Source organism: Scyliorhinus torazame, chromosome 25, assembly GCF_047496885.1.
Source record: "Scyliorhinus torazame isolate Kashiwa2021f chromosome 25, sScyTor2.1, whole genome shotgun sequence".
Lineage (NCBI taxonomy): Eukaryota > Metazoa > Chordata > Chondrichthyes > Carcharhiniformes > Scyliorhinidae > Scyliorhinus > Scyliorhinus torazame.
Genome location: NC_092731.1, coordinates 25,967,074 through 25,993,118, shown reverse-complemented (window position 1 = coordinate 25,993,118; position 26,045 = coordinate 25,967,074). Strand labels below are relative to the sequence as shown.

The 26,045-nt window shown below is 54.1% G+C and overlaps 1 protein-coding gene across 4 annotated transcripts in view; it reads right to left on the bottom strand.

Moving 5' to 3' along the window:
- Window positions 1-26,045, bottom strand: part of LOC140402444 (sodium/calcium exchanger 3-like) — a 532,474-nt gene that overhangs the window by 420,862 nt on the left and 85,567 nt on the right. The window contains exon 1 of one of the 4 annotated variants that reach the window (XM_072490230.1): window positions 7,946-8,480. The exons of the other annotated variants lie outside the window; for them this stretch is intronic. The gene's annotated coding sequence lies outside the window, so the exon portion shown is untranslated. Of the gene's footprint in view, window positions 1-7,945; window positions 8,481-26,045 lie in introns of those variants that run through there. 4 annotated transcript variants of the gene reach the window in all.

Here is a 26,045-nt window from a genome sequence, read left to right as displayed (position 1 = left end):
TCTGTGCGGAGTCTGCACATCCTCCCCGTGTCTGCGTGGGTTTCCTCCGGGTGCTCCGGTTTCCTCCCACAGTCCAAAGATGTGCGGGTTAGGTGGACTGGCCGTGATAAATTGCTCTCAGGTTAGATGGGGTTGCAGGATTATGAGGATAGAGTGGAGGGTGGGGTTAAGTAGGATGCTCTTTCCAAGAGCCGGTTCAGACTCAGTGGGCCGAATAGCCTCCTTCTATTCTGTAGATTCCATGACCCCACCCGCCATTGACGTGTTGGGAAGGATTTGCAGGTTGGCGCACTCGACCTGTTTGGCCGCATTACGAACGCACCTCCCTTGGTCGCCAAGTCTTGGGGTGGGACCCGTACCGGGAGCTTCCGGCTCAGAGGCAGGGAGGCTAACCCACTGCCCCACAAGATCTCCCACATTGTGGGAGCTTGCGGTGTACAAATTGGGCACTACATCATCAACGTTCCAACAGAGACGGCAAAACTGCCTGCTGCAATTTTCAACACTGTATCACCCCCACGGTACTTGAAAAATAGCTCATTGGGCAGAATGAGGCACGAGGTGGAGACAGGTATGGGCGGGGGAGTCAGGATAGGGGGAATGGGGTGGGGCACAGGGCTCAGGAACGGGATGGGAGCATGGTCCGAATTGGGGGGGCCTCGAACAGAGATCTGGGTCGAGATTGGGGTGAGAGTCGAGACAGGGACAGGACCGAGGAACGGGCAGAAAATTCGGACAGGGCGGGGAAATGGGATGGAATGGGGTTCGGGATAGAGGGAATGGAGTGGGGATCGTGATAGAAGGATGGAGTGGGGTTTGGGATAGATGAGGCGGAGTGGGGTTTGGGATAGCGGGAATGGAGTGGGGTTCGGGATAGAGGAGTTGGAGTGGGGTTTGGGATGGAGGGGGTGGAGCGGGGTTTGGGATGGAGAGGGTGGAGTGGGGTTGGGGATGGAGGGGGTGGAGTGGGGTTTGGGATGGAGGGGGTGGAATGGGATTTGGGATGGAGGGGGTGGAGTGGGGTTTGGAATGGAGGGGGTGGAGTGGGGTTGGGGATGGAGGGGGTGGAGTGGGGTTTGGGATGGAGGGGGTGGAATGGGATTTGGGATGGAGGGGGTGGAGTGGGGTTTGGAATGGAGGGGGTGGAGTGGGGTTTGGGATGGATGGGGTGGAATGGGGTTTGGGATGGAGGGGGTGGAATGGGATTTGGGATGGAGGGGGTGGAATGGGGTTTGGGATGGAGGGGTGCAGTGGGGTTTGGGATGGAGGGGGTGGAGTGGGGTTTGGGATGGAGGGGGTGGAATGGGGTTTGGGATGGAGGGGATGGAGTGGGGTTTTGGATGGAGGGGGTGGAGTGGGGTTTGGGATGGAGGGGGGGTTTGGGAGGGAGGGGGTGGAGTGTGGTTTGGGATGGAGGGGGTGGAGTGGGGTTTGGGATGGAGGGGGTGGAGTGGGGATTGCGATGGAGGGAGTGGAGTGCGGTTTGGGATGGAGGGGGTGGAGTGGGGTTTGGGATGGAGGGGAGTTTGGGATGGAGGGGTGGAGTGGGGTTTGGGATGGAGGGGGTGGAGTGGGATTTGGGATGAAGGGGTGGAGTGGGTGGAGTGGGGTTTGGGATGGAGGGGGTTGACTGGGGTTTGGGATGGAGGGTGTGGAGTGGGGTTTGGGATGGATGGGGTGGAATGGGGTGTGGGATGGAGGGGTGGAGTGGGGTTTGAGATGGAGGGGGGTGGAGTGGGGTTTGGGATGGAGGGGGTGGAATGGGGTTTGGGATGGAGGGTGTGGAGTGGGGTTTGGGATGGAGGGGGTGGAATGGGGTTTGCGATGGAGTGGGTGGAGTGGGGTTTGGGATGGAGGGGGTGGAGTGGGGTTTGGGATGGAGGGGGGTTTGGGATGGAGGGGGGTTTGGGATGGAGGGGGTGGAGTGGGGTTTGGGATGGAGGGGGTGGAGTGGGGTTTGGGATGGAGGGGGTGGAATGGGGTTTGGGATGGAGGCGGGTTTGGGATGGAGGGGGTGGAGTGGGGTTTGGGATGGAGGGGGTGGAGTGGGGTTTGGGTTGGAGGGGGAGGAGTGGGGTTTGGGATGGAGGGGGTGGATTGGGGTTTGGGATGGAGGGGGTGGAGTGGGGTTTGGGATGGAGGGGGTGGATTGGGGTTTGGGATGGAGGGGGTGGAGTGGGGTTTGGGATGGAGGGGGTGGAGTGGGGTTTGGGCTGGAGGGGGTGGAGTGGGGTTTGGGATGGAGGGGGTGGAGTGGGGTTTGGGATGGAGGGGGTGGAGTGGGGTTTGGGATGAAGGGGATGGAGTGGGGTTTGGGATGGATGGGGTGGAGTGGGGTTTGGGATGGAGGGGGTGGAGTGGGGTTTGGGATGGAGGGGGTGGAGTGGGGTTTGGGAAGGGAGGGGGGTTTGGGATGGAGGGGGTGGAGTGTGGTTTGGGATGGAGGGGGTGGAGTGTGGTTTGGGATAGAGGGAATGGAGTGGGGTTTGGGATGGAGGAGTTGGAGTGTGGTTTTGGATAGAGGGAATGGAGTGGGGTTTGGGATTTAGGGGGTGGAGTGGGGTTTGGGATGGATGAGTTGGAGTGGGGTTTGGGATAGAGGGAATGGAGTGGGGTTTCGGATGGAGGAGTTGGAGTGGGGTTTGGGATAGAGGGAATGGAGTGGGGTTTGGGATGGATGGGGAGGAGTGAGGTTTGGGATAGAGGAGTTGGAGTGGGGTTTGGGATGGAGGAGTTGGAGTGGGGTTTGGGACAGAGGGGGTGGAGTGGAGTTTGGGATGGAGGGGGTGGAGTGGGGTTTGGGATAGAGGACTTGGAGTGGGGTCTGGGATAGAGGGGATGAAGTGGGGTTTGCGATGGACGGGGTTGAGTGGGGTTTGGGATGGAGGGGGTGGAGTGGGGTTTGCGATGGAGGGGGTGGAGTGAGGTTTGCGATGGAGGGGGTGGAGTGGGGTTTGGGATAGAGGACTTGGAGTGGGGTTTGGGATAGAGGGGGTGAAGTGGGGTTTGCGATGGAGGGGGTGGAGTGGGGTTTGGGATGGAGGGGGTGGAGTGGGGTTTGGGATGGAGGGGGTGGAGTGGGGTTTGGGATGGAGGGTGTGGAGTGGGGTTTGGGATGGAGGGGTGGAGTGGGGTTTGGGATGATGGGGGTGGAGTGGGGTTTGGGATGGAGGGGGTGGAGTGGGGTTTGGGATGGAGGGGGTGGAGTGGGATTTGGGATGAAGGGGTGGAGTGGGGTTTGGGATGGAGGGGGTGGAGTGGGGTTTGGGATGGAGGGGGTTGACTGGGGTTTGGGATGTAGGGTGTGGAGTGGGGTTTGGGATGGATGGGGTGGCATGGGGTTTGGGATGGAGGGGTGGAGTGGGGTTTGAGATGGAGGGGGGTGGAGTGGGGTTTGGGATGGAGGAGGTGGAATGGGGTTTGCGATGGAGTGGGTGGAGTGGGGTTTGGGATGGAGGGGGTGGAGTGGGGTTTGGGATGGAGGGGGGTTTGGGATGGAGGGGGGTTTGGGATGGAGGGGGGTTTGGGATGGAGGGGGTGGAGGGGGTGGAGTGGGGTTTGGGATGGAGGGGGTGGAGTGGGGTTTGGGATGGAGGGGGTGGAGTGGGGCTTGGGATGGAGGGGCTGGTGTGGGGTTTGGGATGGAGGGGGTGGAATGGGGTTTGGGATGGAGGCGGGTTTGGGATGGAGGGGGTGGAGTGGGGTTTGGGATGGAGGGGGTGGAGTGGGGTTTGGGATGGAGGGGGTGGAGTGGGGTTTGGGATGGAGGGGGTGGAGTGTAGTTTGGGATAGAGGAGTTGGAGTGGGGTTTGGGATGGAGGGGGTGGAGGGGGGTTCGGGATGGAGGGGGTGGAGTGGGGTTTGGGATGGGGGGGGTTTGGGATGGAGGGGGTGGAGTGGGGTTTGGGATGGGGGTGGAGTGGGGTTTGGGATGGAGGGGGTGGATTGGGGTTTGGGATGGAGGGGGTGGAGTGGGGTTTGGGATGGAGGGGGTGGAGTGGGGTTTGGGCTGGAGCGGGTGGAGTGGGGTTTGGGATGGAGGGGGTGGAGTGGGGTTTGGGATGGAGGGGGTGGAGTGGGGTTTGGGATGGAGGGGGTGGATTGGGGTTTGGGATGGAGGGGGTGGAGTGGGGTTTGGGATGGAGGGGGTGGATTGGGGTTTGGGATGGAGGGGGTGGAGTGGGGTTTGGGATGGAGGGGGTGGAGTGGGGTTTGGGCTGGAGGGGGTGGAGTGGGGTTTGGGATGGAGGGGGTGGAGTGGGGTTTGGGATGGAGGGGGTGGAGTGGGGTTTGGGATGAAGGGGGTGGAGTGGGGTTTGGGATGGATGGGGTGGAGTGGGGTTTGGGATGGAGGGGGTGGAGTGGGGTTTGGGATGGAGGGGGTGGAGTGGGGTTTGGGAAGGGAGGGGGGTTTGGGATGGAGGGGGTGGAGTGTGGTTTGGGATGGAGGGGGTGGAGTGTGGTTTGGGATAGAGGGAATGGAGTGGGGTTTGGGATGGAGGAGTTGGAGTGTGGTTTTGGATAGAGGGAATGGAGTGGGGTTTGGGATTTAGGGGGTGGAGTGGGGTTTGGGATGGATGAGTTGGAGTGGGGTTTGGGATAGAGGGAATGGAGTGGGGTTTCGGATGGAGGAGTTGGAGTGGGGTTTGGGATAGAGGGAATGGAGTGGGGTTTGGGATGGATGGGGAGGAGTGAGGTTTGGGATAGAGGAGTTGGAGTGGGGTTTGGGATGGAGGAGTTGGAGTGGGGTTTGGGACAGAGGGGGTGGAGTGGAGTTTGGGATGGAGGGGGTGGAGTGGGGTTTGGGATAGAGGACTTGGAGTGGGGTCTGGGATAGAGGGGATGAAGTGGGGTTTGCGATGGACGGGGTTGAGTGGGGTTTGGGATGGAGGGGGTGGAGTGGGGTTTGCGATGGAGGGGGTGGAGTGAGGTTTGCGATGGAGGGGGTGGAGTGGGGTTTGGGATAGAGGACTTGGAGTGGGGTTTGGGATAGAGGGGGTGAAGTGGGGTTTGCGATGGAGGGGGTGGAGTGGGGTTTGGGATGGAGGGGGTGGAGTGGGGTTTGGGATGGAGGGGGTGGAGTGGGGTTTGGGATGGAGGGGGTGGAGTGGGGTTTGGGATAGAGGACTTGGAGTGGGGTCTGGGATAGAGGGGATGAAGTGGGGTTTGCGATGGACGGGGTTGAGTGGGGTTTGGGATGGAGGGTGTGGAGTGGGGTTTGGGATGGAGGGGTGGAGTGGGGTTTGGGATGATGGGGGTGGAGTGGGGTTTGGGATGGAGGGGGTGGAGTGGGGTTTGGGATGGAGGGGGTGGAGTGGGATTTGGGATGAAGGGGTGGTGTGGGGTTTGGGATGGAGGGGGTGGAGTGGGGTTTGGGATGGAGGGGGTTGACTGGGGTTTGGGATGTAGGGTGTGGAGTGGGGTTTGGGATGGATGGGGTGGCATGGGGTTTGGGATGGAGGGGTGGAGTGGGGTTTGCGATGGAGGGGGGTGGAGTGGGGTTTGGGATGGAGGGGGTGGAGTGGGGTTTGGGATGGAGGGGGGTTTGGGATGGAGGGGGGTTTGGGATGGAGGGGGTGGAGTGGGGTTTGGGATGGAGGGGGTGGAGTGGGGTTTGGGATGGAGGGGGTGGAGTGGGGCTTGGGATGGAGGGGCTGGTGTGGGGTTTGGGATGGAGGGGGTGGAATGGGGTTTGGGATGGAGGCGGGTTTGGGATGGAGGGGGTGGAGTGGGGTTTGGGATGGAGGGGGTGGAGTGGGGTTTGGGATGGAGGGGGTGGAGTGGGGTTTGGGATGGAGGGGGTGGAGTGTAGTTTGGGATAGAGGAGTTGGAGTGGGGTTTGGGATGGAGGGGGTGGAGGGGGGTTCGGGATGGAGGGGGTGGAGTGGGGTTTGGGATGGGGGGGGTTTGGGATGGAGGGGGTGGAGTGGGGTTTGGGATGGGGGTGGAGTGGGGTTTGGGATGGAGGGGGTGGATTGGGGTTTGGGATGGAGGGGGTGGAGTGGGGTTTGGGATGGAGGGGGTGGAGTGGGGTTTGGGCTGGAGCGGGTGGAGTGGGGTTTGGGATGGAGGGGGTGGAGTGGGGTTTGGGATGGAGGGGGTGGAGTGGGGTTTGGGATGGAGGGGGTGGAGTGTAGTTTGGGATAGAGGAGTTGGAGTGGGGTTTGGGATGGAGGGGGTGGAGGGGGGTTCGGGATGGAGGGGGTGGAGTGGGGTTTGGGATGGGGGGGGTTTGGGATGGAGGGGGTGGAGTGGGGTTTGGGATGGGGGTGGAGTGGGGTTTGGGATGGAGGGGGTGGAGTGTAGTTTGGGATAGAGGAGTTGGAGTGGGGTTTGGGATGGAGGGGGTGGAGTGGGGTTTGGGCTGGAGCGGGTGGAGTGGGGTTTGGGATGGAGGGGGTGGAGTGGGGTTTGGGATGAATGGGGTGGAGTGGGGTTTGGGATGGAGGGGGTGGAGTGTGGTTTGGGATGGAGGGGGTGGAGTGTGGTTTGGGATAGAGGGAATGGAGTGGGGTTTGGGATGGAGGAGTTGGAGTGGGGTTTGGGATTTAGGGGGTGGAGTGGGGTTTGGGATGGAGGGGGTGGAGTGGGGTTTGGGATGGAGGGGGAGGAGCGGGGTTTGGGATGGAGGGGGTGGAGTGGGGTTTGGGATGGAGGGGGAGGAGCGGGGTTTGGGTTCGAGGGGGTGGAGTGGTGTTTGGGATGGAGGGGGGTTTGGGATGGAGAGGATGATTGGGACTGGAATGGTGGTGAGGTGGGGATCAGAAAGGGTGGGAGAAGCCTCTAACAGGAATTCTGAACTGGGGTTGGGTGTATTCAGTGGGATTTAACGGCAGTAATTTTGACGCACAAGTATTGAAATCAGACAGGCAGCAACAGATGACCATTCTGAACCCACACAGATTTGTTATCTCGGGTACGTCGGTGGAACTCGCGCTCCATTTTGTCCCCCCGCTGAAGTCAAACATCCCCTGGATCCAGCAGCTCCCCTCACATTCCCCTGGGCCCAGCAAGGCAGGACAGGCGGAATGCAAATGTAGCCCAGAGCTGATCCATCGACCCAGTGCTCCCTAGAATTAACCCTCATCAGCTCTCGGTGAGTGAAGCCAGGAACACTGGAATCAATCAAAACACACTCTGGGTTCTTGCGTACAAACTGACTGGAGATTTCTAAGCAGCTCACAAACCAAATTACACTATTTCCCAAAAGCAAGCAGGAGGGAATACATCTGCAGAGCCCCCACTCCCACCCCACCCCACCCCATCAGAAGAAGACCCAGTCCCCCACTGGGGGCTAGACCGACTTCCAAATCCAGCTCCTTCACGGTTGGGGGGGGGGATCGATCAGAAGGGACCATCGCATTGAACAACTGCACCAGGAGCTGTTTGATCCGATCAAACTGCTCACTCTTAATGCACCCCCCCCCCACCCACACACACACACACACACACACACACACCACCTCCCCCCCCCCCACACACACACACACACACACACACACACACCACCACCTCCCCCCCCCCCACCATCCTTCCCACCCACCCCCCACCACCCTCCTCCTCCCCAACAATGACCCCCCCCCCCCCCCACAAGGCGAGGGAAGATGCAGCTCTTCTCCATCCCACCACCATTTTGTTCAGTGAGGATTGGGGTACGGTTCGGCGTTCCGCAGGATCTGATCCCCGTTTCTCCCTTGCGCCTGAGCTCACGTCCCGCGTGGATACGCCCGACATTTTGCTCGCTCGCGCCCTGCGACAGCTGCCGCCGTTTTACTCCCTCCGCGCACCCCCACACCCTGGGCGGTTGCCGTTGTCCTACGGTTAAACATTCGACGCCCGCACGGCCCCCCCGGTGGACGCCTGTGCCGAAAGGCAGGGCTCGAAATTCTCCTCTTCCGACTGCTCCCCTCCTCATTCCCAACACCCAGCCAATCGGTTTACTTACGAAATATCGGGGAGCGTCCGGTGACCCGAGGTTGGCTTGGGGGCTTTTGGGGGGTGGGGGGGGGGCAATTCCTGACGCCGGAAATTCCTGGCGAAGGATGTGTTCAGCCGCACGTCAACCGCTGGATCCGGGGCACCTCAGCCTTCCTTACGGAGCTGGCTGGGTGAGATCAGGAATTCCTCGTTGCACAGCCTTCATTAACTCGGGGAATTCCCATTAAATCAGACAGCCTGACCGGAGAGAGAGAGCGAGCGAAAGAGAGAGAGAAAAAAATCCTGGAAACCTCCAGCAGCAGCCATTCAACGGTGCAGGGATTCCGTGAAACCTCGGGGAAACTCCCACAGAACCTGCTGTGGAAACGACAAGCTTCAGCGCCCAGCAAGCAGGAGAAAATGATGTCAGAAAATGCAGCATGTTGTTTAAAAAAAAAAAGCGTTGATCTGGCGGTGCTGTGAGATTATTAATTGACTACACCGAGAGAAATGACAGCTAAAGAATACCATAAAGCTCAGAGTATAGGGGACACCTGCTGTTCCGTTGCTGGCTACCTTACAGCTCAGGCTTCCCTGCACAGATCAATCACATTGTGTTGGTTCCCCAGCTGACTATCTGCCCCCCACCCCCCGCCAGCTGCAGAGCGTTTCGAAACACAGCTCAACAACAACTAGCCTTCATCTAGCACCTTTGAAGGCAGCAAAACGCCAAGCCACACCCGGGGCTGGTTTAGCACACTGGGCTAAATCGCTGGCTTTGAAAGCAGACCAAGGCAGGCCAGCAGCACGGTTCAATTCCCGTAACAGCCTCCCCGAACAAGCGCCGGAATGTGGCGACGAGGGGCTTTTCACAGTCACTTCATTTGAAGCCTACGTGTGACAATAAGCAATTTTCATTTCATTCATTCATTTTCAGGTAATATTAGTGGTGGTGGGGTGGTGGAGGGTCTGAAAAGGGGGAAGAGAAAATCTGCAAGGCCGAGTGAGGGAATTCAAGGGCCTCGGGCCTAGGCGCAGCGGGGGAAGCTAGGAGCGGGGGTCAGTGGGGGAGGATTAGAAATGAAATGAAAATCGCTTATTGTCACGAGTAGGCTTCAAATGAAGTTACTGCGAAAAGCCCCTAGTCGCCACATTCCGGCGCCTGTTCGGGGACGCTGGTAACAGGCGGAAAATACACATTCTGACACAGCTGAGGCATTCCTGCCTTTATTCGTCCATGCTCCGTCTCTGAAGCTCTACTGGTAATCGGGTCCAGGCCGGCAGACACTGCGAGACACTCGCTGTCGCCCCGCTGGATCAGAGAGGGAGATTTAACCTAAATGCGCCCCGAGGCAGGAGGGTTGATCATATTGATGCACGATCAATGACCACTAAAGCGAGGTTGTAGTCCAACTGAAGGCTTTAATAAGCTAGATGTTTCCCCCAGCAGCTCAGGTACAGAAAGAAGGCTGCTGGGGTGGCACGGGCTCTTATACCCCGCCTTGCAGGGCGGAGCTACCATGCAGCTTGACCAATAGGAAACATGCAATATCTACCAATGGTGTTCCAGCATTACCAGGTACCGTAATACCTCTACACAGACTACCACACATATTATTCATGATACTGCTATAGAGTGAATGCCAGCAGTGTGGGATCGGGATTTTCCGATCCAACTCCCTCTCCGACCAGTAGTGGGGGTTTTCCCACAGGAGAGGCGGTTCGTCCATTTGTGGCGGGGGGGGTGCAGGGGTCACTTTGACGGGACTGGATGATCCTGCCGGGCAAAAGGTCGCTATGTTGCCCGCGGCCCAATTATGCACAACTAATGCGGAGGTCCCACACCCCTAGTATACAGAAAAGGTTTACAGATTGAATGCCCATATTAGGGACTTCGATAACTCTGCTATACTGGGGAAAGGCCAGTGTAAATGGCAATGATGGTGAAGAGTTTTTTTAAAAAACATTTACAGGGGAACCTTCTTTATGAGTTTGTGTCCAGTCCAACGAGGGAGGGAGCAATAGTGGGTCTAAATTCTGGGGAATGAAGTCCGGCAAGCAGAACAAGTTGTACTGTGGGAGCATCTGGGAAACAGTGATCATAACACAATTCCAGGTTTAAAGTAGTTGCGGATAAGGACACAGGGAAAAATCAAAGATGAAAATAGCCTTCAGGAAAAGTGCAATTTTCAAGGATTTGAGAAGGATCTAGAGCAGGTGGATTGGAAACAAAGACAGGCCAGGAAAACAGTAAGTGAGCAAAGGCAGGCCTACACGACATGGATAGTCCAGCTACAAACTAAGCATGCACCCACATGGGGGAAAGTTAGACCATTAACAGCTGGAACTTACTGGATCACAAAGGAAATAGAGGTTGAGTTAAAACAGATAAAATAAGCTTGAGAGCGAATTCGGGTACAAGATGCAATTGAGAACCAGACAAAATACAAGAATCCAGGAGAAAATGAAATAGGATCAATAAAAGATAGGGAGAATGAGAATGATTAGTGTCTAATATGAAAGGAACACCAAGATATTGTACAAACATATAAGAAGAAAAGGGATAGTAAAAGGAATAGTGATTTATGGACCACAAATGAGAACTTCATGTGAAGGTAGAGGACATGACTGAGGTACGAATATACAAAATAGGAACAGAGGTAGGCCATTTTGCCCCTCGGGCCTGTTCTGACAGTCAATGAGATCATGGCTGATCTGTTTGTGTATCGAAATCCTCATTTCCCATCTACCCTCAATAACCTTTGACCCCCCTTGCCAAACAACAATCTATCTGCCAAAGCCTTAAAAATATTCAGTGACCCCGCCCTCCAGCGCCTTCTGAGGCCGAGAGGTCCAAAGTCGCTCAACATTCTGAGGGCAAAAAGAATTCCCCTCATCTCTGTCCCTCAAGGGCAACCTCCAACTGGAAAACAGTGGCCCCACGGGTGGCACGGTTAGGGTTGAGGGCTAGATAAAGGGCTGGATTTTCCGATCGCCACTCCGAAATCGCGTTCGGCGATCGGCCGGAGAATCCCCGTTTACGCTGGAATTGGGGCGGGCCGTTTTCCCCATGCTCCGCCCCTTCAAAAATGGCGTACTTGAGGGAGTACGGCGCACGCCATCGGGAGGGCCTCAGGGTGACACCCGAGGCCCTCCCACGATGTTCCACCCACGATGGGCCAAATCCCCGAGATCGTGGGGCCCGTGTCCTCTCACTGTAGAGCGCCGCCACAGTCAGGAAGAGGGGGGGGGGAGCAGTTTCGCTGGCATGGGGGCTTCGGCGAGGGCTGGGGGGGTGGTCCGGGGGTGGCGAGGGGGGTTGCAGGGGGGCAGTTTTTGGCAGGCCGTGTTGCACGCCACGGACGCATGCGCAGCCACGGACCCGGCTTATCTGTATCCGTATCGGCAGGTAAAGCCGGGGGCCTTACACTGTGCAGCTGCACCCACCGGGCGGAGCATCGGGTGCGGGGGCGGCCGCCGATTTTCTGGTCCTAAGACCAGACGGATCCTGCGGACATAGCCCCAGAATCAGAGAATCCAGCCCAAGGGGTTTGGGATACTTGCCTTTGTAAATCGAGATTTCGAACACAAAAACAAGGAAGTCCTGGTCAACCTACACAAACTGATGCTCAGGTACAGTCAGGGTTGACCAGGATCAAACCGGGAATGAGGGATTTCAGCTGGATGGCTCTTCTCGGAGCAGAGACGGTTAAGGATGGCGAGTGGCTTGGAGGGGAACTTCCAGGTGGCGGTGTTCCCCTGCGTCTGCTGCCCTCGGTTTTGATTCCGAGTGGTAGAGGTCCCTGGTTTGGGTGGTGCTGCCCAAGGAGCCCTGGTGAGTTGCTGCACTGCACCATGCAGCTGGCACAGACACTGCTGCCACCGTGCGACAATTGGGAAGGGAATCAATGTTTGAGGTGGCGGATTCCATGCCAATCAAGCGGGGCTGCGTTGTCATGGATGCAAATACGATGGATGGATCTTTCGTTACACTTGGACAAGATCTGATCAGATCCCAATCTGCCATCAGTTCTGGGCTCCCCACCTCAGGAAGGATATTGACTTTGGAAGAGGCTGTGATACAGATTCCCCAGAATGATAATCAGACAGGTTGCACAAATTAGACATTTCCGCTTTTCATGGGCGTCGCTGTCCAGGCCCAACATTTATTGCCCATCCCTAATCACCCCTCGTGAAGGCAGTGGTGAACCATCTTGAGCCCACGCGGCGTAGCTGCACCCACAGTGCTGTTCAGGAAGAAAGACTTGGGGACTGGATTCTCCGTTTCAGCGGCTAAGTGCCGGCTCAAAAGGGGAATTCGCGGGACGTCTACGGCGATAAAATCGGCGCCAAACCCTCACCGTATGCGGAACCGGTGCGGGGCGAGCAGCAGTGCCGGGTGAAACCCCCGACTCGTGCGCCGAAAGCAACCAGGGTCCCTGGCCACGCATGCGCACGGCGATGACCTGCAGCGGGCGCGCCGTACAGCATGGCACCAGCCATGCCCGGATCCGACCCGCCACCCACACCCCACCTCCCACCAGTCCCCCTAGCCCTCGTGAAAGCCCCCACCCCCCGCCCGGTCAGCAGCACGAATCCCGGCCGAGTGTGGCGGCGATGGACACGGTCCGCAGCCGCCACGCCGGGTTCCCGCCCGCTCAGACCACACATGTCCCACGCCGTCGGGAACCCGGCTCATCGGGGGCGTAGGCTCGCGGGAGGGCCTGCCGCGACACGGCAGCGCCGTTGCAATGGCGCGTGACGCAATGATGCCATTTCAGCGGGGGCGGAGCATGGCTGACCGGCGTCGATTTGGGCATCGGAGTCGAATCTCCGCCAGATCGCCGATTACAATATCGGCGTCGGCAACGGAGAATCCAGCCCTTGATATAGATTATTAATGTTGATAAGACAGAAATGGAAGGCCTACTTCCTCTGCTGGAGGGAATCCTTATAATTAGAGTTAGGCTCAAGGGCGATGTCAGGATCATCTCTTCACATTAAGATTATAGGGAATCTGGAACCTCATTTGCATCCAGTTAATGGAATGCAGGTGAAGTGCCGACACCTCCACGCCAGATTTTCCGCGATGCCGGCGTGAGACACAAAGTGACGTACAATCGCCGGGAATCACTTGAACGATGACTGGGGTTGCCCCCGGAGTTCAGGGTGGAGGCCGCCCACAACCCTGGACCCTGGAACGCCAGGGGTCGGAGGTGCATTTGCAGTGGAGCCCTGCAGATTAGGTGCCCAGGAGGAGCTCCATCTTCCAGCCTCAAATGCTCCTGGAAATCCATCTTTGTTCCCAGGAGGTCCAACGTCCGGTCTCAGGGGGACTCCCAGTGATCTATCCTCATTTTCAGGAGATCCCCCCTTCTTTCTTCAACAGTGGATCGGTGATGTTGGGCACCTCTTTCAAAATGGCACCAATCACGATGACGGATTGCATACCATCCAAGCCTGCCCCGCCACTAAATACAGCGTAAAACATGATTAATTCGGTCAGGGACGGAGGATTTGGCGAGTTTTCCCGCTAACCTCCACTGTTCCTGCCCCCACTGTGCCCATCTAAAATGGTCGCCCGCAAAGGGTGATGGGAAATCTGGCCAAGCTAGAACACAGATCGGTTGCAGCCTGCAAATATACAAACTGTAGCTCAGATTATGCGAAACTGGATCCTGAACGCGAAGCGTGGTGGATCACAGACCACCAAGGCACTTGGTGGGAGAATTGTGCCTGTTGTATAATTGAGCCGAAGGGCTGGATGGCCTCCTCTTGTTCCTATGTTCTTGCCCAGTTCCATGCATATAGGCAGAAGGCCTTCAATCGTGCTCACTGAATTTGTTGCCGAGGTTGGTGTTGATGTTTGACAGAAGGTTCCAGAATATCTTTGAAGGCATGAAGTAATAAATCTCCACATAAACATAGAGCTCAATTGTGAGAAGGAGCTTAAACTAACGGAAGGTTTTTGATCTATTCACTGTATTTGGAGAAATAGCCATTAATGTTCTACAGTCTCATTCATTTTTAGGATATATTTTATTGTGAGATTATTGGGCTTCTCACATTGGCAAAGGTTAGTCATAGAATTTATTTACAGTGCAGGAGGTGGTAATTCGGCCCATCGAGTCTGCACCGGCCCTTGGAAAGATCATCCTACTTAAGCCCACCCCATCCCTGTAACCCCACCTAACCTTCTGGACACTAAGGGGCAATTTAGCACGGCCAATCCACCTAACCTCCACATCTTTGGACTGTGGGAGGAAACCGGAGCACCCGGAGGAAACCTGGAGTCTTTCCCAGGTCAGCCCAGACTCCGATTTAAATCCGGTACCTAGCCCACGATCCCAGCCCATCCCCATCCCAGCCTGGTGAGTTCGGTTTACAGTTCAACCTCGAGCATCGGCATCGAGCATTTCCAGTTCTGAGCAGAGCCAAGCTCTCCCGACTCCACGGATGTGAATCCTGTGCAGTCGCTGAATGGTCACTGTCAGGTAGGCGGCATCGCAGGCATTTGAAAGGCGTCACCTTTGCTGAATCCCCCACTATCAACATCCTTGGGGTTACCATTGACCAAAGACTGCACTGGACCCAGCCATATAAATACCGTGTTTACAAGAGGCTGGGAATCCTGCGGTGAGTAACTCACCTCCTGACTCCCCAAAGCCTGCCCCCCATCTACAAGGCACAAGTCAGGAGTGTAATGGAATTCATCCCACTTGCCTGGTGAATGCAGCTCCAACAACACTAAAGAAGTTCGACACCATCCAGGGCAAAACAGCCCCCCTTGAGTGGCACCCCATCCACAACATTCACTCCCTCCACCACCGACGCACAGTGGCAGACGAGTGCACCATCTACAAGATGCACTGAAGAAACTTGCTAAGGTTCCTTAGACAGCACCTTCCAAACTCACGACCACTTCCATCTAGAAGGACAAGGGCTGTAGATACCTGGGAACCCCACCACCTGGAGGTTTCCCTCCAAGTCACTCATCACCCTGACTTGGACATATTGGCATGGGAGTGTCCCTTTAAGAAATGTTTTTTGTCTTATCACATGGTTTCAGTGATGTCATTGTGTGGGTGGAGCTGGGCTGTGGCTCTGTGAGGTTTTACTTTCGCTTTGAGTTTGGACTGGTTTTGAACTGCACAGGTCGAAATAAATATTTATTTATCTTCAATTTAAAAGCTGTTCCAGACAACTTGGTCACTTAAAAGAGATAATTGCTTTCTGGAAAGAATTCAAATCTGCTGTTTGAAAAAGGGAAGAGTATCACTAACAAGGTCTGTACCAGTAAGAATGCCGTGTGCTGAGCCACGCCTTTGAAAAGGGGTTTCTGTTTTTTCTTGGATTTTGTTATTGAATTGGAACAGTTAAGGGGGCATTCATTAAGGGTTATACATAGATTACTGTAGCTGCGTGGGGGCTTTGTGGTTGTAGTTAATAAAAATTCTTACTGTGTGTGTTTATACAAATGTTAACTAAATTCAGAGAATAAAGCTTGTTTTTTGATTTAAAACGCTAGGAACTGTGTTGAATAACACCTAAAAGGCACACTGTAGCCAAATTCAACACAAAGGTTGCAGGCCAGGTGGACTCCATAATATACTTTGGAGTTGTTAAACTCCCCATAACAAAATATTGGCCGTTCCTTCACTGTCACTGGGTCTAAATCCTAGAACTCCCTCTCGAACAGCACTGTCGGTAAACCTTCACATCATGGACTGCAGTGGATCAAGAAGGTGGCTCACCGGACTTCCGGGTGCGGCGATGACCAGCTGAGTCGCACGTTTCGGCAGCTCCCTGTGAAACGGACTTTTGGGCTCTTGATAGGAGCCCCCACGGCAATTTTGACGGCTAAAAACACTGTGCGGTAAACCAGAAGGGAATCCCCCTTGGATACGGATGGAAAAAGGAGGAGACAGTGGCCAGATTGCAGTGGATCCTTTAGAACAGCGGCAAGGAAGGCAAGCAAAAACCAAGATGGCGTCGGAAGGTGGCAGTTTAACATGGGGCCCTGAACAACAAGAGTTCTTGAAATGCTGTGTGGAAGAGATCAAAAAGGAAATGAAGAAAGAGCTGTTGGCCCCGATACTACAGGCGATCGAAGGGCTAAAGGAGGAACAAAAGACCCAGGAGCGGGAGCTTCGGGTCGTGAAGGCAAAGGCAGCCGAGAATGAGGACGATATACAGGGCCTGGTGGTGAAGACGGAGACGCAGGAGGCACATCAGAAACGACGTGTGGAAAGGTTGGAGGCACTGGAAAACAACGCAAGGAGGAACAACCTGAGGATTCTTGGTCTTCCTGAAGGTGTGGAGGGAGCGGATGTCGGGGCATATGTGAGCACGATGCTGCACTCGTTAATGGGAGTGGAGGCCCCGGCGGGTCCGTTGGAGGTGGAGGGAGCATACCGAGTGATGGCGCAAGGACCGAGAGCAGGAGAAATTCCCAGAGCCATAGTGGTGAGATTCCTCCGTTTTAAGGATAGAGAAATGGTCCTTAGATGGGCGAAGAAAACTCGGAGCAGTAAATGGGAGAACGCGGTGATCCGCGTTTATCAAGACTGGAGTGCGGAGGTGGCGAGAAGGAGGGCGAGCTTTAATCGGGCCAAGGCGGTGCTTCATAAAAAGAAGATAAAATTTGGAATGCTGCAACCGGCAAGACTGTGGGTCACATATCGAGGGAGGCACCACTACTTTGAGACGGCGGATGAAGCGTGGACTTTTATTGTGGAAGAAAAACTGGAATGAGCGGGTTATTAAAAAGAACGTTCGAACAAAGTGGTGGGGCGAATGTGGGGGGCAAAAAAAGAGGGGTTTTATGTACTAATCCTGCGATGTGGTAACTTTTCTCTCTCCCACAGGTGGTGATGGGGGGAGGAGGGGAGGTGGAGGAGATGGGGCTTTGGCCATTGGGGGCGGGGCCAAGGGAGAAGCGCGGGCCTGGTTCCCGCGCTATGATAATCATGGCGGGAATAGAGAAGCAGGAAGGAGGGGGCGTCGCACGGTGCGAGCCGAGGTCACGGGGGGAAGCCGAGGTCAGCCAGAGTTTGCTGACTTCTGGGAGCAACATGGGGGGAGTAATTATGCTAGCGGGGGATCTAGCGGGGGGGGTGGGAGGGGGGAATTACTGTGTTGCTGCTGCTGGGGAGAGGGGGGAGCTGGTATGGGAGAAGATGGGCGGGGGGGCACCGCCTGGGGGAGATACAGCTGCGTGGGAACCGGGTGAGGAGCTGGAAAAAGGTGATGGCTAATCGACAAGGGGGGGGGGGGGTAGGAAGCCCCCCAACTCGGCTGATCACGTGGAACGTGAGAGGGCTGAACGGGCCGATAAAGAGGGCACGGGTACTCGCACACCTTAAGAAACTTAAGGCAGATGTGGTTATGTTACAGGAAACGCACCTGAAACTGATAGACCAGGTTAGGCTACGCAAAGGATGGGTGGGGCAGGTGTTCCATTCGGGGCTAGATGCGAAAAACAGGGGGGTGGCTATATTAGTGGGGAAGCGGGTAATGTTCGAGGCAAAGACTATAGTGGCGGATAACGGGGGCAGATACGTGATGGTGAGTGGCAAACTACAGGGGGAGACGGTGGTTTTGGTAAACGTATATGCCCCGAACTGGGATGATGCCAATTTTATGAGGCGGATGCTAGGACGCATTCCGGACCTAGAGATGGGAAAGCTGATAATGGGGGGAGATTTTAATACGGTGTTGGAACCAGGGCTGGATAGGTCGAAGTCCAGCACTGGAAGGAGGCCGGCAGCAGCCAAGGTACTTAAAGATTTTATGGAGCAGATGGGAGGTGTAGACCCGTGGAGATTTAGCAGACCTAGGAGTAAGGAGTTCTCGTTTTTCTCCTATGTCCATAAAGTCTACTCGCGAATAGACTTTTTTGTGCTGGGTAGGGCATTGATCCCGAAGGTGAGGGGAACGGAGTATACGGCTATAGCCATTTCGGATCACGCTCCACACTGGGTGGACTTGGAGATAGGGGAGGAAACAGGAGGGCGCCCACCCTGGAGAATGGACATGGGACTAATGGCAGATGAGGGGGTGTGTCTAAGGGTGAGGGGGTGCATTGAAAAGTACTTGGAACTCAATGATAATGGGGAGGTCCAGGTGGGAGTGGTCTGGGAGGCGTTGAAGGCGGTGGTTAGAGGGGAGCTGATATCAATAAGGGCACATAAAGGGAAGCAGGAGAGTAAGGAACGGGAGCGGTTGCTGCAAGAACTTTTGAGGGTGGACAGACAATATGCGGAAGCACCGGAGGAGGGACTGTACAGGGAAAGGCAAAGGCTACATGTAGAATTTGACTTGCTGACTACAGGCACTGCAGAGGCACAATGGAGGAAGGCACAGGGTGTACAGTACGAATATGGGGAGAAGGCGAGCAGGTTGCTGGCACACCAATTGAGGAAAAGGGGAGCAGCGAGGGAAATAGGGGGAGTGAGGGATGAGGAAGGAGAGATGGAGCGGGGAGCGGAGAGAGTGAATGGAGTGTTCAAGACATTTTATAAAAGATTATATGAAGCTCAACCCCAGGATGGGAGGGAGAGAATGATGGGCTTCTTGGATCGGCTGGAATTTCCCAAGGTGGAAGAGCAGGAAAGGGTGGGACTGGGAGCACAGATCGAGGTAGAAGAAGTGATGAAAGGAATTAGGAGCATGCAGGCGGGAAAGGCCCCGGGACCGGATGGATTCCCAGTCGAATTCTATAGAAAATATGTGGACTTGCTCGCCCCGGTACTGACGAGGACCTTTAATGAGGCAAAGGAAAGGGGAAAACTGCCCCCGACTATGTCTGAAGCAACGATATCGCTTCTCTTAAAGAAGGAAAAGGACCCGCTACAATGCGGGTCCTATAGACCTATTTCCCTCCTAAATGTAGATGCCAAGGTCCTGGCCAAGGTAATGGCAATGAGAATAGAGGAATGTGTCCCGGGGGTCGTCCACGAGGACCAAACTGGGTTTGTGAAGGGGAGACAGCTGAACACGAATATACGGAGGTTGTTAGGGGTAATGATGATGGCCCCACCAGAGGGAGAAACGGAGATAGTAGTGGCGATGGATGCCGAGAAAGCATTTGATAGAGTGGAGTGGGATTATTTGTGGGAGGTGTTGAGGAGATTTGGTTTTGGAGAGGGGTATGTTAGATGGGTGCAGCTGTTGTATAGGGCCCCAGTGGCGAGCGTGGTCACGAATGGACGGGGATCTGCATATTTTCGGCTCCATAGAGGGACAAGGCAGGGATGCCCTCTGTCCCCATTATTGTTTGCACTGGCGATTGAGCCCCTGGCGATAGCGTTGAGGGGTTCCAAGAAGTGGAGGGGAGTACTTAGGGGAGGAGAAGAGCACCGGGTATCTTTGTATGCGGACGATTTGCTACTATACGTGGCGGACCCGGCGGAGGGAATGCCAGAAATAATGCGGATACTTGGGGAGTTTGGGGATTTTTCAGGGTATAAATTGAACATGGGGAAAAGTGAGTTGTTTGTGGTGCATCCAGGGTAGCAGAGTAGAGAAATAGAGGACCTACCGTTGAGGAAGGTAACAAGGGACTTTCGTTACCTGGGGATCCAGATAGCTAAGAATTGGGGCACATTGCATAGGTTAAATTTAACGCGGTTGGTGGAACAGATGGAGGAGGATTTCAAGAGATGGGATATGGTATCCCTGTCAATGGCAGGGAGGGTGCAGGCGGTTAAGATGGTGGTCCTCCCGAGATTCCTCTTTGTGTTTCAGTGCCTCCCGGTGGTGATCACGAAGGCTTTTTTTTAAAAGGAATGGAAAGAGCATCATGGGTTTTGTGTGGGCCGGGAAGACCCCGAGAGTGAGGAAGGGATTCTTACAGCGTAGCAGGGATAGGGGGGGGCTGGCACTACCGAGCCTAAGTGAGTATTATTGGGCCGCTAATATTTCAATGGTGAGTAAGTGGATGGGAGAGGAGGAGGGAGCGGCGTGGAAGAGATTAGAGAGGGCGTCCTGTAGGGGGACTAGCCTACAGGCTATGGTGACAGCCCCATTGCCGTTCTCACCGAGGAACTACACCACAAGCCCGGTGGTGGTGGCTACACTGAAGATTTGGGGACAGTGGAGACGGCATAGGGGAAAGACTGGAGCCTTGGGGGGGTCCCCGATAAGAAACAACCATAGGTTTGCCCCGGGGGGAATGGATGGGGGATATGGAATGTGGCAAAGAGCAGGAATAACGCAACTGAAAGATCTGTTTGTGGATGGGAAGTTCGCGAGTCTGGGAGCACTGACCGAGAAATATGGGTTGCCCCAAGGGAATGCATTCAGGTATATGCAACTGAGGGCTTTTGCGAGGCAACAGGTGAGGGAATTCCCGCAGCTCCCGACACAAGAGGTGCAGGACAGAGTGATCTCAAAGACATGGGTGGGGGATGGTAAGGTGTCAGATATATATATAGGGAAATGAGGGACGAAGGGGAGACTATGGTAGATGAACTAAAAGGGAAATGGGAAGAAGAGCTGGGGGAGGAGATCGAGGAGGGGCTGTGGGCAGATGCCCTAAGCAGGGTAAACTCGTCGTCCTCGTGTGCCAGGCTAAGCCTGATTCAGTTTAAGGTATTACACAGGGCACATATGACTGGAGCACGGCTCAGTAAATTTTTTGGGGTGGAGGATAGGTGTGCGAGGTGCTCGTGAAGCCCAGCGAATCATACCCATATGTTTGGTCATGCCCGGCACTACAGGGGCTTTGGATGGGGGTGACAAAGGTGCTTTCAAAAGTAGTAGGAGTCCGGGTCGAACCAAGCTGGGGGTTGGCTATATTTGGGGTTGCACAAGAGCCGGGAGTGCAGGAGGCGAGAGAGGCCGATGTTTTGGCCTTTGCGTCCCTAGTAGCCCGGCGCAGGATATTGCTAATGTGGAAAGAAGCCAAGCCCCCGGGGGTGGAGACCTGGATAAATGACATGGCAGGGTTTATAAAGCTAGAGCGGATTAAGTTCGTCCTAAGGGGGTCGGCTCAAGGGTTCACCAGGCGGTGGCAACCATTCGTCGAATACCTCGCAGAAAGATAGACAGAATGGGAAAAAGAAGGCAGCAGCAGCAGCCCAGGATCGGGGGGGGGGGAGGAGGAACCAGAAGGACTCTCAGGGTTGTTAATATATACTGTATAGTATGTATAGGTCTTTGCTACAGATAATTATATATTGGACTGTTAAATTATATTTTTGGAGAGTGTTACTTGTGACAAGGCAGTTGCCAATTAGGGCTAGTTTTCATTTTTGTTATTTATTATTTATTCATTTTTTGTTTATAAAATAGGTCATTGTTATTTCTGTTGTTATAATATTGTGTAAAGGATGCACAATGTACTGTGTTGGTTGACCAAAAATTTTCAATAAAATATTTAATTAAAAAAAAAAGAAGGTGGCTCACCATCACCTGATCAAGGGGCAATTGGGCATTGACTATAAATGCCAGCCCAGCCAGCGATGCCCACATCCAATTAATGATGTTTTTAAAATCCATGATCACAAGGAACAGGAGAGAGACCAAGGTAATTTCACACGACCACCAAGAAACAGTGGGAGACTTGGATTGCGAACTCGGCTTCAAATCAAGTCTCAGAACTGACAGGTCAGCCTGATGTTCATACATCACCAAAATGGTTACAACATCACAAAATAGACAAAGTGGAATGACTGACTGAGCAGAATCTGTAGATTGATCTCCCAATCTCAGGAAACTAAGGAAATTCGGCATGTCCACATTAACCCTTACCATCTTTTACAGATGCACCATAGAAAGCATCCTATCGGGCTGCATCACAGCCTGGTATGGCAACTGCTCGGCCCAGGACCGCAAGAAACTTTAGAGAGTCGTGAACACCGCCCAGTCCATCACACGAACCTGCCTCCCATCCATTGACTCTGTCTACACCTCCCGCTGCCTTGGGAAAGCGGGCAGTGTAATCGAAGACCCTCCCACCCAGGTTATTCCCTCCACCAACCTCTTCCATCGGACAGAAGGTACAAAAATCTGAGAACACGCACTAACAGGTTCAAAAACAGTTTCATCCCCGCTGTTACCAGACTCCTGAAAGACCCCCTTATGGACTGAACTGATCTGTCTACACATCTTCTCTACTGTGTAGAACTACACACCGTGTGCTTCACCCGATGCCTGTGTCTATGTATTTGCATTGTGTATTTATCGTGTGTCCTACATTTTTCATGAATGGAACGAGCTGACTGGACTGTACACAGAACAATACTTTTCATTAAACCTCGGTACACGTGACAATAAATCTAAATCAAATCTAAATCAATCTCAATGAGCCCCCCGCACTTGGAATGTTTCCCCATTATTGGTTATAACATGCTTGAGATCCTGGCCTAGATTGTAGTGAACTTAAACATCGCGCTGAGTTCCAACAGATCCCATTTTTGCTGTAGCAAGGCATGTAGCAAGGGGCTGGTTTAGGTCACTGGGCTAAATCGCTGGCTTTTAAAGCAGACCAAGGCAGGCCAGCAACACGGTTCAATTCCCGTACCAGCCTCCCCGAACAGGCGCCGGAATGTGGCGACTAGGGGCTTTTCACAGTAACTTCATTGAAGCCTACTCGTGACAATAAGCGATTTTCATTTTCATTTCATTTCATCCACCAGTGCGCGTGAGATACCAATTTTCAGAGCTGACATTAATGGTGGTAAAAGGTCTGTGGAATTGTCAAGCTGTCAAACTACTTAAGGCCCTTCAAACATTGCAAAATGCTGCCTGCATATGTCCGTGACAGTTGAAAAAAATCTGTGCTTGTAGTTTCAATGGCTACTTGTTTTCATAACCCTAGTGCTATCATTATAGCATTATTAGTCCTTGACTGCTTTCCACAACCTATCATTATCACAGTGGGGGGGGGTTATAAATTCACAGTTTTGTTGACAGTTCCAAGAGGGTTGCCTTTGATATGGGGCTATGAATACAAAATACAAATGTTTTTTTAAATTAAGGGATTAAGTACTTGAAGTGAATTTAAATCTTTTAAATGCTCTTTCATGATGAGATTTTTTTTTACTATAACAAAGTTTGGGATGAATATTTAGAACCTTTCTTTCATCTCAGCATGGTTCGTGAGGTCTGCCGATGGTGGATACTGAGTGAGTTGGAATGGTGGGTGTAAGAACAAAGTTGATGGGTAGGAGGGGTCAGGAGTTGGCACTAGTCACAGGCTCTGTCAAGGGCCCAATATCAAAGGCAGCCCTTTTGGAGCTGTCAATCAAACTGTGAATTTACAGCCCCCCCCCCCCACTGTGATAATGATAGGTTATGGGGAAGGCGGTGGGGGGGGGGGGGGGAATAACAGGCCGGCATCAAGTTGGCATAGGGGTCACAGGAGTGGGTGGGGAAAAGAGTTGGCATGAGTTGACATGTATGGAGATGGGGAATGGATATGGGGATGAGGGGGTGTGAGGGATAAAGCTTAGATGGCCTAATATTTAATAAAACAACTGGGGCAAAGGCCCCGGAGAACCGAGGTGAGCCCTTTAACTGCCTCGGGACTCTGCAAGCCATGTGCTCGCCTCTGATTTGCGTCCAGTTGTCGGTCTGACTCCATCCCACACACCCCCACCGCCTGTCCCCTCCCCGACCCAGGCTAATGCAGTGAGCCAAGAGTTTGCCCACCACCTACAACCGTACTTTGGGAGCAAAAGCCAAGGCCCCTGTCTCATCCACTGTTTATTGAGATTGAGGTTGAGAATCCCGCCCCACTTGTGACATTCCTGACCAATCCGGTCAGCAGTCTGGCACAATATTATTCTCAAACACAGCTGACTGTCACAGAAATTTGAGGCAACCTGGGTGGCGGAGTTCCGAGCATGAGTTGCAAAGGCAGCCAGTTCGGCACAGTGGCCACGTGTCGCAGAGAGCGCATGTGAACAGGCAAGTTGTCTAGTGGCTATGTTACTCTGGACTGGAAATCCAGAGAACATTAATTTTCCTCAGAGGACAGTTACCTGTCGCCCCTCACCCGCCGCCACCCCCACTCCCACCCCCTCACCTCCCCAAGAGCTTCCTGTGATAAATGTTGGAATTTCAGATATATATGTATTTGTTGCAGTAAGGGTTAATGTGCGTTTGACTGCTGCAGTCTTGTTTCAAAAGAATCATGATTTGAAAGTTTGGGAGCCAGGGTGCAATTAAACCATCATAAAAGCTTGGGCTAATGGAATTTTGATTTGATTAAGGGGATTCCCTGTGGAATTAATTCGATTTCAGCTTGGTACGGTGATGTCGTTACTGGGCAGAGCTGAGGTATCAGGCATTTTGTAGCAAAAGCTGGTCAGTGCAGTTCTAGATGAAGCTGTGACCACAAGTCAGGTTTTGCTCTCTGCAGTTCAGCTAAAAGAGATTAACAGTCTTTAAAGCAGTGCTGACGTGTCTGAGAACAAGGGGGAGCTGAAACAAGCTGAGAAACAGTTTCTGAAGACATACAGCCAGAGTTTCTGCATGGGTCTGGCAGGAGTCAGGTCTTGTCCTTAAAGCAGTGTCAAGAGATAACTCTTTCTCAAAGATCATGTCTGTAAAGCAAGTATTCCTATGTGCCATGATACTTACAGTGGATTGAGAGCTGAGGTATTTTTCCTTGCTGTTTAAGTGGGAATAAAGATAGCAGTTAAGGGTATTGTATTGTTTAAGGGATAATTGTAAGTTATTTTCTGGCATTATGTTAAAGATTTTAATACTATGTTAGTAATCAAGTTTGTTTTAACATACTACGTCCCTATTTTACGTGACATGGTAACCTGCAAGGTAACTGTTCCTCCCAGTCTAACAAAGTTAAAGTAAATTTGGGGGTTTCTGTCCACTATCTGAGCCACTGTTGGGGTCTGGCGTGGGATCGTAACACTGCCAACCAATCACAGAGCGGACAGCTCACCCTCAGCGGCACTACAAGCAACAATGGATGCGTGCCCTCACAACCAGGTAAATGGGGCCTGGGGGCGCTGGGGCCAGGCCCTGGGTGGAGGAGGTTGGGGGGAGGAAGGGGAGGGAGGTTAGGTGAGGGCTGGGGTAGGGGAGAGCAGTCAGAGCCATTGCCACAGGGGAAGCCACTGAGCGGGACTCTCCCTTCCCAGCAGCCCACTGGGGCCGCCTTTGCCCGCCTTCCCGCTCAGTGGAGGAGAGGCGGGGTGAGGCCATTATGGCCGCCCAAGTGGCTCAATGGACCTCTGGGTGTGAACGCCTTCCTCGCCCCACCTGCCCACCCCTCCCCCCCCACTCTCTCCCACCTTCATGTGTTTGATAAAGGTTCTGAGGGGGTTCGCCAAGTTTAAGGGCGCTTTTTAAATGCACTTTGTTTGTTGTGGATTTCGTGTCCGCCTCTGCCGGATGCCAGGTTTTTAATTCCAGATTTCGGTAAACAAATTCAAATTCTCAAACAGGCCCAAGGCGGGAATGTCCGAGAACCTCAATTGTTTGGCCAAGAGAGGGCGCTAGCGCCTCCGACATCACCAGGGCACCCCAAAGTGCCGTTGCTATACTGTCGTCGAGGGGAAGGAAGTTGCCATCTTTACCCAGGCCGGGCCTAGGTGTGACTCCAGGCCTCCATCAACCGGGTGGCCTTAAACGAGGCGGTGGCCGGGCCTGTGCAACCCTACTCGGGGTGGGGGGGGGGGGCAGGGGGGGACGGTTAAAATCCGGCCTTGCCACTGGCGCACACATCCCTCGGAGCAAACCCACAATCCCACACCTCGGTCACCAGTCTCCCTGGAAAACTCCACAAGTGTTGGGAGAAGGCTCGGGCAGGTGGGGGCGGGGGGTGGGCAAATCCATCCGGGCCCATGACAAAAGTACAAAGCGACATTTTATCAGGCGGCAGGTTCCAATCTCATAAATACCAGCCAGCGATTGCGATTTGCAATTTTCCGCCTGTGGCCAGCTCTCAGTCAGCAAGTGCTGACACTGTGAATATGTTATTGCATAGCAGCAGCAGGAAAGGCTCATAAACACCCGGAATTAAATTGCATGAAAGTCCCGACCAGCAGAACAGTGATGTTTAGTGAAATGTTAATAAGACCCAGTCAATTGGCAGCTCCTCCAGCTCTGGATCCGAGCTGCACTTCAGCAGCAACGGCGCTCATTACACTGGAGTG